Consider the following 12,023-nt stretch of genomic DNA (forward strand, 5'->3'; position numbering starts at 1 on the left):
CGCCTTCAATTCATGGAGGAAGCTCACTTTCATCAGAAGGGGAGAAATGTGGAGACTCAATTGCTTCTCCTCTCCAGCTCTGGTTTCCTTACTGATAAAAGGGGTGCAGGTACCCTGAACTCAGAGGAGAGAGATGAGGTAACTGGAAGTGGATGCCACCTGGGGCTGCTGGAGACACTGCTGGTTCCTGGTGCTTCCTGGAGAAAGGGGCACCTGGGGGCAGGAGAGAAGGGAAGGGAAGGCACAAGAAGAAGGCAAGGGAGGGCATGTGCCAGGAGGGGCCAGTGTCTGGGTTGGGTGGAGCTGGTGGGGGTAGCCTGCCAGAAGGCCCAAATGGAGCCAGACAGCAGGGGGCCCCAAAGAGGAAGCCAGGGAAAGGCAGTGTCATCTCGGCAGTTCTTCCATTCAGCATCCCCGGTCCATCTCTGCAGCTGCTTAGGAATAGGACGTTAAGAGCTCCTCCAGGCAGTGGGCTCCAGCTGGGCCAGGTCTGACGTGGGGGATGGTTGTCTGCAGGGCCCATTTGGTATTTCTTCCTTTATTCTCAGCCTAAGGTGGAAGGATCCAGGAGCTCTCCACACAGTTCCCAGTGCAGAGAGGGAATGAGAGAGAAGAAAACGGCTTGGAGAGGGAAAAGACCTTGCTGGAAGTCACACAGCACTTCCCCCTCATGCTCAGCCAGGGCCTGGTTTTGGAAAATGGTCTCCGAGGACCAGCTCATGCAAATAAGGACAAGAATAATGGCACATTCCCCATTTTCATTTAAAAATAGTCGCAGTAGCTGACACTCAGTTGGCACTTAAGTGCCTGGTGCTGTTCTGATTGCTTTACATTGTTAACCTCGGATCTTCACAGCACCCAGAGGAGACAAGTTCTCCTATTTTTATTTCCATTTTACAGATCAGGAAGTCAAGGCACAGAGAGCCCGAGTAACACTACTCCAAGGTCACCCAGCTGGGGCACAGCCACGCATCCTGGAGCTCTGCCGGCTTCACATCACAATCTCAGGTCGCCCTCATGCCTCGGGGAGGCAGCCAGGGAAGGCTGCGGTGTCCATTTCTTGAAGGAGCATATCAAGGCTGAGAACCTGGATGGTCGCCCGGGAGGACGCAGTGGCGTGGTTTGGCCTTTGCCACTCGAGGAAACGCAGGCCCCTCCCCGGAGCCAGGTGGATGAGCGAGTGCTGGGGTGCGGAGGCTGGACCGAGTCGAGGAGCGGCACAGAGTCGAGGTTGGGGGCCTCTCCTGGCAGGAAGGGGCTGAGGACAGGTTGTACCACTTGGCACCAGGGGTTGTAGATTAAGGGTTTCCGGAAAAATGCGCTGCAATGGGGGAAGCGGCTGGCCGAGTGTTCGACCACCGCCTGCAGTGTGCACGCGCGCGCTCGGCGAACCCAGGCTCTTTGTGTGTCCGAGCCCGTGCGCGCGTGCGCGTGTGGAGTGTGCGTGTGTGTGCGCGCGCCTGTACATATGTGTGTGTCCGCGTGTGGGGAGGGGCAGAGCGCCTCGGCCCCGCCCCGCCCCCGCCCCCGGCCCCGCCCCCGGCCCGGCCAAGCTGGTATTTTTCCACCCAGCAGGATGGGTGATGCTGAGAGCTGCCTGCTCAGACAACAGACACGCGAGGTCAGGAAGAAGCCGCTTATAAATTACTGCTTCCTTCGCGCCGCCGCCAGCGCCGAGCTTCGGGCCCTGGTTGCAGTCCGGCTCGCTTGCCGTCGCCGAGCCCTGAGGACTGCGAGCTCGGACACCTCGCCACACCGAGGAGCGCGGAGCGCGGACCCCGCGGGCCAGAGACCCAGCCGGCGGGCAGTCCCTGGCGAGTGGAAGGGAGTGCAGCGCCGCGGCCGCCCCAGGTACCCGCGGGAGAGGGAGCCGGGCGCGCGGAGCCCCCACCTGGTCCCCGCGCTCCATCTAGTCCCGACCTCCTCCCGCCCAGTGCCCCCGATTCTGGCGCCCCTTTCACCACCGAGGGAGGGATGGAGGGTCGCCTGCTCAGACCTGCCGGCAGGGCTGTTATTGTTTCCCTGGCGAAAGGGCTCGGCTTCTAGTGCCGGCGGCAGGTGTGTGTCGGTGTCTCAGGCTCACTGGGCGCCTGCCTGTATGTATCTCCGCGTCCCTGTGTGTGTGTCTCTGAGGGTGGCTGTTTCTCCATGTCCCCAGCAGCATGCGCTGTGTGACCCAATGTATGTCTGCTATTCTCTGTGTCCAGGGCTGTGTGTGTGTGTGTGTGTGTGTGTGTATTCTGGTGTGTCTGTGATACCTGAGTGTGGTTGTGTCTTCTAACGTGTGCACTTGTGTGTCCTGGTGTGTGTCTGTGTGAACGTGTGGGTGTGCGCGCGCGCGCGCGCGGGAGGGTGGGTGAGAACCTGTGTGTGTGTGTGTGTGTGTGTGTGTGTGTGTGTGGCTGTGTCTTCAAGTACCTGCCTGCGCACGTGTGGCTGTGTCTCTGGGTCCCTGGTTGCCAGCACTTGTGTGTCCTCTGCTGTACCTGAGGGAGTGTCTCTGGTTTCTAGAGAGCTGAACAGAGGAGCTGGTTCTTCAGGGCAGGCACTGAGTGGGGAGAGGTGATAGGGCGGCCTGGCTCCAAGGGTAATGCCCGAGTGTGGCGTGCAGGTGGCAGTGCCAATGTCCAGCCGTCTTAAGGGACAGCTGGAGGCCAAGAGGGCCGTGGGCAGGGACAGCAAGACACTCCTCTTGACTTTTTCCCTTCCTTCTAGAGGTTCCTCTTTGGGGCAGGAGGTTCTACGGCTCTCAATAGGGAAGCCAGAGAGAATCTCAGAGAATCCACAGCCCCAAAGCTTTAGCCTGGACTGGAGAGAGGACCTGTGGGCCGCCTTCCTGGGCACCCAGAGGGAGGTGTGTGCTCGGCAGGCCACCCGCCTGGCTATTTTGGTCACTGCCAGGCCTCTGCCAGTTCCTGGCCTTCCCCAGGACCAGCCCCAGAGGCTTGGGAGGCAGCCCGGGCCCCCATTTCCTGCCTGGTGACATAAATCAGCTCAGTAACAGCCCAGAGGCTTAAACAGAGGGTCTTCAGGCTGAGATTTTGAGGTTTAGTGGTGCGTAGCTCCATTTGGACTTTGGTAAATTGGCCCATGCTTCGGCACTGCTGACGTTCAAATAAATGTCATGGAGGAGATCTTTTAAATTTTCTTTTAATTTTTTTCTTGGCTGGAAGGGAGGGGATCTCATCCAGAGTCTCCTAGCCAGAAGGAGTTTATTTTTATGAGAGAGAGCGCGCGGGTGAGCACTTAGCAACCGCCTGCCTCCCTCTCAACCAGGGAGTCGTTCAGGGAGTGTGGGGTGGGCATGAAGAGGTATGGGGGTGGAGTGGGGAAGGACAGATTACATCAGGATGGTGTTGGAAAGGGGGATTAGAGGGAGCCTGAGGGCAGTGGCTGATGAGTACCCACCACAGGGTGAGATTGGTAAAATGACTAGAGGTCCTAGGCCTGGCTCAGCCCCCACTTGACCTTGGGCAACCTTTTTGGGGCCTCAGTTAACTCATCTGTAAAATGGAGTAGAATGGTTCTGAGGCAAGCAGAATCTGCGAGGCAGGAGCTAGTCCCGAGGGAGCTGAGTTCAAGTCCTGTCTTAGTTGGCCTGTGACCTTGGGTGATTCCCTGGGCCGAAGGCAGCAAGGACGTCAGTGCCAGCCTCACTGTGTCCTTGAGGGGATTGAGGGAGATGAGGCTGAATAAGCCCGTGGTAAGCTGTAAAGCTGAGCTAGGCTTCAGAGCTGCTGATTAGAGGTGCCACAGGTCCCGGGTCACTGTGGTATGTGATAAGGCTAAGGTGCACCCTCAAGCGTTTGCCCTTCAGGGATAGCCTTGTACAGACCTGTGACACAGTTGCAGTCAACCTCCCCTGACCCTTCTCTTTCAGCTCATCCTGCGTGATTGGGTCACATCTGCTTTGCAGTCGGGAGGCCCCCGTGGGTAGTGCCTATTTTGCAGATGAGCAAACTGAGAGCCACCTTGAGGACAGCAGGTTGACTGGACAGGGGTAGGGTTAGGTTTCGAAGGCTTTCCCTTGGCCAGCTGTGAGTTTTGGCTCTGTGGGCTTTGAGGAACTAATATCTTGGGGAGTTGAATGGGGCCAGGACTGGGGAAAACTAGAGTCAAAGGTGCCCCAGTCCTCAGGGTTGGAGGGTGAGTGTGTGGAACGCATTGGCACCTCAATTCTGTCCCTGGTTATCCATTTCCCCTTCTCTGTACCCTCTCTGGGCACCCTGCCACTTTTCCTACGCACTTTGGACCCCATGGGTGGCACTGTCTAACTCGTTTTCCACCTGTCAACCTGTCAAAGGGCTTGGGAACTGCACTTACCTGAAAGTCTTTCCAAAGGTCCCGAAATAAGACACTTGAGTCATTGAACGTTTTCCTGTATATAGAAAAGAGCCAAAAAATGAATTATAAGGAGCCCCTGGAATGCAGCTTGGCTGCAGCTGGAGGGGGTCTGGGTCAGAATTAGGGCTGTTTTTGGAGCCCCCGGGGTTACCCCAGTTGGTGTGGGCTGATCCCCAATTTCTGCAAAAGGTCACAAGTGAGACTCAGATTCTTTGGAGCTGCAGCTCACTCCTCTGCATTGGCCAACTTACCTTGGCCAAAGTGTTTGTGTGAATTAATGGGATCTGGGGAGGAGCTGTGGATGTGGAAATGCTCAGTGGCCTTCCAATGTGAATGAGAGCTCTCTTTAAATGCGTCTCATTTAGTTGGTTAATAAGCCTTGCTAAGGTTAGTTCTGGTGAGGCACTGGCTTTCGAGGAGCTCAAAGCGGGGAGGAGAAAGGACAGTGTGGCAGCTGCTATGACCATGGGGTGCTGTGAGGACTCGAGTGTATTGATGGCAGGGTTGTAGGCAGGTGGAACTTCAGTTTCTTAGAGGAGGTGATTTTGGAGTTGGCATCAGAATGGAGGAACAGGATGGGCTAGTGTTAACCGGCAGAGGACACAGTAGGTGAGACCTAGGGACCTAGCTGGAGAGAAGAACTGGTGGAGGGCCTTGAGTGCTAGGTAAAGGGCTTGGCCTTTATTCTGAGAGCCGCTGAGATAGAAATGGCATCAGCTTGGATTTAGGGACAGCGGTGGAGAAGCCAGTTAAACCCCCGAGCCTGGGAGACCCCTGATGGTGAGTGAGGAATTAGGCTGAGGTGTAGAAAACCAAGGATGGCCTGGTAACTGTTGGTCAGGGCACAAAGCATTTTCTATGCCAGTGAATTTTGCCCTGAGCTCTTTTTGTAAACACAGGGTGAAGGCCTGGACATGCTGTTTAACAGGTACACAGGCCATTAACTTACTGGCTTAGACCTCCCTGGGAGCGTGCAGCCCTGGCCTCTTTAGGGTGAAGTATGTCTGTCCTAGACGGGGCTTTGGGGTTCCCCTTCTTATCTCATCTGGTCAGAGGCTTCATTTGGAAACCCGAGCTGAGGGGCAGGGGTTGGGGTGGTGGGGGAGGGCAGAGAGAATGAACATTGTTAGGCTTCTAAAGCTTGGTGATCAACCAGCTCACTTGTAAAAACCAACACACAAATCACTCAAATAATAAAGAGGAGGTGTTGTAGGGGCCAGGGGCCAGCAGCAGTACTTCTAGTCATGTATCAGAATTACCTGGCTTACTTTTCACAAATCCAGGCCCGGCCTGGATACTGAATAAAATCTCTGAGGGTGGATCCTGGGAATCTATATTAAAAATTTTTTTTTCGTGATTAAAAAAAACTAAGTCGAGCTATAATTTACATGCAATGAAATGCAAAGATTTTTGTTACAGTTTGATGAGTTTTGGCGAATTACGCAGGTGGTTACACCTGTGTAACCACCACCCAGATCAAGATACCAAGCGTTTCCAGTTCCTCCGGAAAGTTATCTGTGCCGTCCCCTCCCAAAGGGAACCAGCTTTGATTTCTATCACCATACATGAGTTTGGCTAAGCCTAGAATGGCCTTGAATGGCACAGACTCTTTTGTGTCTGGATTCTTTCTGCCTCATGTTTTTGAGATCCAGCCATGCTGTTCAGTGTGTATCAGTAGTTCATTCCTTTTATCGCTGAGTAGTATTTCGTTGAATGGATGCACCAGTTTATTTATCCATTCTCCTGTTGACACTTGGGGTGTTTTCAGTTTGGGGCGACTTGGAATAAAGCTTCTATGAGCATTGATGTACAAATCTTTTTGTGGGTATATATTTTCATTTTTATAGGAGTGGGAAACTGTCAAAGGAATTTCTTTTAATTATAAAAAAAATAATACCTTAAGCAATACAAAAGTGTGTAAGCTAAAAGTGATCCTTAAAGATCATTAATACATCTGACTGACAATCTAGTATCTGTTTCTCTTTTTATAACAATTAAGGCCCGTCAGATTATACATTTTCCTCTTTCTACAGCTTTAACTGTATCCCTCAGATGTCTACATGGACATATGCTCCTTTTTATTACTTTCTAGATCAGTATTCATTGCCTCATCTATCTAATGTTATTTAGAATCTGTATTATTTAGGATTTAAGGTAGATGTGGTTTTGTTTTGTTTAAGCAATGGCATCGTGCTGTTCTTGGTTCTGCCACATACTCTAGTCAAACAACAAACCATTGTGGAAACACAGCTTTTCAGAACATACAGATCTGCCAGGCCATTCTGAACAGCTAGTGAGCATTTGGGAATCACTGACCTAGGCTGGCCTGTTTTAATCACCTCGAGTGCCACCACCTCAACGAATGAAATGCTCCCACCCAATGACTTTGAACTGGCCCTGATGGTGGGCAGTGAAGCCACCCGAGGCCATTCAGCATTCTCAGGTGGGAAGGAACCGATACTTACTGAGCACACACTCTGCCTTATCACCCTGACTGCATTTTAAGCCCTGTACCTGACTTGGGGTTTGTGTCTCCATCTTTTGGACCAGTTCTTCCAGTCTCAGAAAAATGACTGGCCCCAGCTCAGACAGCTGGGAAATGGGGAGGAGTGTTGGAACCAGAGCCCAGCATGTTCTAATGTTTATTGAGCACCTACTGGGTGCCAGGCATAGTGTCGTGGCCAGTGGGACGGGGTTAAATAAATCAAACAGCCTCTGTGCTCAAGTAGCTCACAGCCTCCTGGGAGGGAGGGAGATCTTTATCAGGGAGAGCCAATGAACAGTTTACGTCAAAGAATGCCTGGGAAGGTCTAAGGGAGGGTGGGCCATTTGGCTGGGGAGTATGGGCACTTTCGGATCATGGAGTTAACCTTCCCTGTCCACCCACTTTAGAGATGAGGAGACTGAGGTCTGAATGAGACATAGATCGACTCTGAAAGATGGGCCATCAAAAGGCACATTGTTCACAAAGCTGTGGTTCTTCCCCAGCCCTACCTGCCTCTCGGTGATTATGTAAAACAGGTGAATTTGAGGGCTATTTTATCTCAGGCTCAAACTTTCATTCTCAAACTTTCAATGGCCATTGCCAAGACTCTCAGATCCTGATCTTATCACAGCGAAATGGGAAAGGGGGTAAAAGGGCGCAAAGCCATACAGGCCTGAAAGATTCCTTAGGGCTTGGCTGCTCAGGAGACACCTACAGAAGCTGGGATGGGGGTTCCTGAAAAGCAGGAACACCTGTGTGGGGAGGAGCCTGGAGCCTGGCTCCTGGTGGGCAGCTCTGGCCACTGTGAAGTAGAGTTGAGGCAGTTGTGAGAAGGCCAATAGGTGTCCCAGCAGAGCTGGGCTGAAGGGCAGGAGAGCTGAGTTCTGGTTCTGCTCACCTTGGGTCTTCGTTGGCTCCTCTGAGCTTCAGCATCCCCCCATTAAGTGGCGTCTCGGACTGCATCGCCACAGGGTGGCTCCAACAAGCTCTGGGAGTCCCATCTATGCCATGGCTTTTCTTTGCACAAAATATAAGTGATGAGTGAATTCGTGCCATGTTTCACCATCCCCTTTCTAGCAGAAAGACCTTAACCCGGTGGGCCGGGCTGCCCGCTGCCTGGTTGGGGGTGGAGGGGTGAAGCTGGCCGGTGGGCATCAGCAGAGACCTGCTTAGTGGATGGAGGGCACCGGAAGGGGCCAGTGTGGAAGGCTCTGCCGTCCTGCTGCTTGGCTGATCGGCACCCGGAGATGATGGTGGCTCAGCCCTCATGGAGGCACTCAGCCCATGAAGTCAAGGACATTCATTCTATTACCAGATGGCACCTGGTATCTCATCTCTGGGCAAATGTAACCACAGCTCAAGACAGTACCCTCCTCACCAGCCTCCATGCCTCCTGGGCATCTCTCTGTACTGCCACCTACTTCATGAAGCTTTCCTCGAACCCCTTAATGAGGCCTGATACATAGTAAGCACTCAGAAAGATTACAACTCCACCCTGCTCTGAACACCCCTGTAAGGCGGAGTTCAGGTCTCTGTGGGCTTGCCTTTAATCTACCCACGGGACTTGGGGCGACAGGATGGTTGGGGTGGGGGGGAAGCTCCAGCGTAGGGCCTGGTGTTCAGGGGGGTCCTCAGCACACACTCACACACATAAAATCCCTCTGATTCCCTGAACCCTGAAATGAGAGCCTGCAGTTTAAACATCTGAGTGGGTCCAGGCTTGGAAATTCGATGCACCCATCACTGTGCACCCATGCAACAATATTTATTCCTTCTAGGCCCTGGTGATATGGCAGGTCACCAAGACAGACCAAATCGTGCCCTCGTAAAGCTGAGCACAAAGTAATTTAATGAATTATCACAGGGGCTCTGGGACTCCAGGGTTTGGGGGGCCTTGGCTGCTGGCTTGTGGTGTGATCAAGGCGAGTCCTTTCCCTTCTCTGGTCCTCACTACTAATTTGTAAGGAATCTTCGTGTTTTGGGGAAAATACCTGCTGAGTAAAAGGGGGAAACACCCTTTCTTTTCTCTGTTGGGGAGCACCTGACATCATTGCTTGGGGTGCTACTCTGGTTGGGTCCCTTTAAGGGTGCTATTGTCGTCCTGTAGGTTTTCAAGATGTCTTAGTTCTCCTCTGAAAGGACCCTCCCGATTTGGGGCCTGGAGTTTGAGATGCTCTGAGCAGAGCTGTGGCACAGGCTTTTAGTCAAAAACATTTCCTTGGGGAGCAAGGTGGGTTTTCTTCTACCCTTGGTAGAAGAATATAGATTAGAGCAGACCTTAAAAAACAAAGAAAGAAAAAGAACACCCTCTTCCCCCACCCAAACCTGCCAGCCTCTCTCCAGTGGTACTGAGCAGAATTCGTTTCTGTCTTCCACTTCTCACCAGTGGAAGGTGTGGGTTGTTTTAAAAGGATTGGCGTTCTAAGCCTGAAAAAAAACAAAAAACAAAAACGGGTACCAATCATGACAGCATGGTCTCCCAGAGGCAGCTCTTGTCCACGGGTCTGTTTTGTGCTTTCAACGCAGAGTTTTATCAATTTGAGCCAATATTTTTCAGCCTGGGATGTTTTTGCATCTGCATCTGGTCATCTGGTTTCTGTGACCGCAACTGGCAGGGCAGCGCCCTCCCCCACCCCGCAGTGCGCTGGCTCTGGCCCTGGAGGTATGGCAGGTATGGCAGGAATGGCAGTGTATTGCAGGTGGATCCCAGTGGAAGTGAAGGGGAAGAGACTCAGGAACTTCAGCTCAGTAGCCTTTCCATCCACAGCCCTCGAATGGGGACCCTTAGCACTTTCCTAGGGCAGTTCAAGGCTAGAGCTGGGGAAATCCAGGCGGCTCCACACTCCTCCCCCCAGGCTGTGGCATCAACCTTCCAGGGCAGCCCCTTTGCCAATCTCTGCTGGGAGTTGGGGGCAGCTCGCTCCAGGCAGAGGGCCATTTAACTTGCCTCCTTGCATGCAAAAGGTTCAGCCTTTTGTGGAGAGAAATAGAGGCAGCCAGACTCTGCTGAAAGCCCCAAATCTGGGACCTGGAATGTTTTCAGTAAACTTTGTTACCGTCGCTGATTCCTGTGACCCAAACCTACTAAGTCTCATTGTAGGGCACACCTCGCCTGTGTCCCTTCCCCTCTCTGAGCCATCACAGGGCTCAGGGACATGGGAGAAGTTTTGTCCCCTCAACAGTTCATCACCTCTGACACCTGCCTGCCGCCCTCAGGCCCACCCCTGGCTCGGCTCTGTCTTGGGTTGCTGCAACCACAATAATAACATACCTGGGCCCCTCAGACTTGGAAGCTGTAGACCTCACCTGGGATCTTGTTAAAATGCTCCTTTCCATGCAGAAGGACTAAGATGGGGCCTAGATTCTGCTTTGCTAACCAGCACTGGTGTGGTTAGCAATGGACCCTCTGAGTCCAGGAGATAAGTCGCAGCTGTGGAGTCCCCGCTGCCTCTGAAGACCAGGCTCAGGGCCTTGTAAGCACCATTTCTCTAATCACCACAAAAGATACCATTGTTCCCATTATGCACATGAAAAGCTGGGGCCCCAGAGTGAGCAGGTAACTCGCCCAAGGTCACACAGCTGGGAGGCAGCTGAGCCAGGCCAGACCCTCTGGGCCCGTGCCACCTTGGAAAGGATGCTGGTGGGGAAGCCCTTTTCTACTGAACAGTGTCCCTGGTCCAAAAGCCACAGGAGGCTTCTAAAGGCAGCCAAGTCGGATGTAAATCAGGGAGAACCCAGGGCCCGCCAGGCCGTGCTGACAGCAGGCAGCCCAGGCAGTGTGTCAGGCCCAGGCCCGCAGCGGGATTTGGTGCTGGCAGGCTGCCTGGTGCCGAGAGCCGCTGGGGGATGCTCACAGCTCCTGGAAGAGCCTGCTGAGCCCAAGGAGGCTCCATGTCCCTGACAGCCTCCCCAATACTTAGATAAATGCCAGGGTGGAGGGCTGGCCGGAAGGGTGGGCAATGGAATGGTCATAGCTGGGACCTGGTACTTTCGTTGTTTAAAAACTGGCTCACCCTCAAACCACAAAGGCACTTTCCTTAATTGGGGGTCTGCTCTGAAGACCGAACGACCTTGGTCTCCTGCTCAGCTGGGGCTTTATTTTGCACTGGCACCTGCCCCAAGCTACCAAGAAGAGTAGAATAGATTTAGAATCTAGGTCCTCAAAATGTGGTCACTGGACCAGCAGTCATCATCACCTGGGAGCTTGTTCGAATGCTCACTCACACCTGGGGTGGGCTCAGCTCTGTTTTAACAAGCCCTCCAGGCTTAGCTTTGAGAAGGGCTGATTTTTCTGGCATCTCTCTGTACTGGGGAAGGTATGTACACAGTCCTAACCTTCAAAATAGGCTTTCTTGGTAACTAGAGTAACACCGCTGTAGGGGAACCTCAGATGTCATTCCATCTGTACCCCACTTTTCTGATGGCCTGAGTGTCAGAGAAGGAGGCATGCATGAAATTACCCAGCACATTCAAAGCAGGGCATAGGTCTCCATTCTTAGGGTTGCAAGTGGCAGAAATCAGTTCAAACTAACTTAAAAAATAAAACAAAACAAAAAAACAATACCACACATTTACTGGCTCCTTTACCTGAAAGGCCCAGGGTCATGCTTCAGGCATGGCTGGATCCAGGTGTTGTGAGCTGTTATTGGGACTCCTTTCGCTCCATTCCTGGGCTCCATGTCCCTCCTCTGTTGGTTCCATTCTCCTTGGGGTGCTCCCAGCTGCAGGGTGTTCCCCCTCCCATAGCTATCTCAGCTTAGAGCCTTCTTTTCCCCCCAATATTTTTAGTATAACTCCTGTCGTCACTGTCATTGTCCAGGCTTGGTCATGTGCCTGTCCTTGAGCCAATTGTGACAGCCCCTCTGATGGACTAGGCCTGGCTCACGTGCCCACCCCTGCAAGTGGAAAGTGGGCCCACTCAAAACTCCACAGACTGAGAGCAGGCATGTGGGTCTCCCGGTGGGATTTATGTGGGCTGTCCCTAGAAGAAGGGGCCTGGTTGCCAGTCCGCTAGAACTACAGGGATTTAGTGCCATTCTCACTCTCCTCTTTGAGCTGGGCTGGCTTCATGCAACGGCTAAGGCCTAGCCCCAGAGGGAATTACACTCTCCTTCCTCTGGTTCCCTCGCTGCTGTGCTTGTGATTGTGTATTAAGCATGCCGCCTTCATCTTTCCCTTTGTCCCTCTTCCCTTG

At 53.0% G+C, this 12,023-nt stretch overlaps 1 protein-coding gene across 2 annotated transcripts in view; it reads left to right on the forward strand.

Annotated features, from left to right (window-relative positions):
* Positions 1-1,598: 1,598 nt before the first annotated feature.
* SLC6A6 (solute carrier family 6 member 6) overlaps positions 1,599-12,023 on the forward strand; it is an 80,917-nt gene continuing 70,492 nt past the window's right edge. The window contains exon 1 of one of the 2 annotated variants that reach the window (XM_070433550.1): positions 1,599-1,851. The gene's annotated coding sequence lies outside the window, so the exon portion shown is untranslated. The remainder of the gene's footprint in view (positions 1,852-12,023) is intronic. The other variant, XM_070433548.1, reaches the window with a different exon arrangement.

The sequence above is a fragment of the Myotis yumanensis genome, unplaced genomic scaffold, assembly GCF_028538775.1.
Source record: "Myotis yumanensis isolate MYYU_CA2020_CCGP unplaced genomic scaffold, mMyoYum1.0.hap1 SCAF_14, whole genome shotgun sequence".
In the NCBI taxonomy this organism is placed as follows: Eukaryota; Metazoa; Chordata; class Mammalia; order Chiroptera; family Vespertilionidae; genus Myotis; species Myotis yumanensis.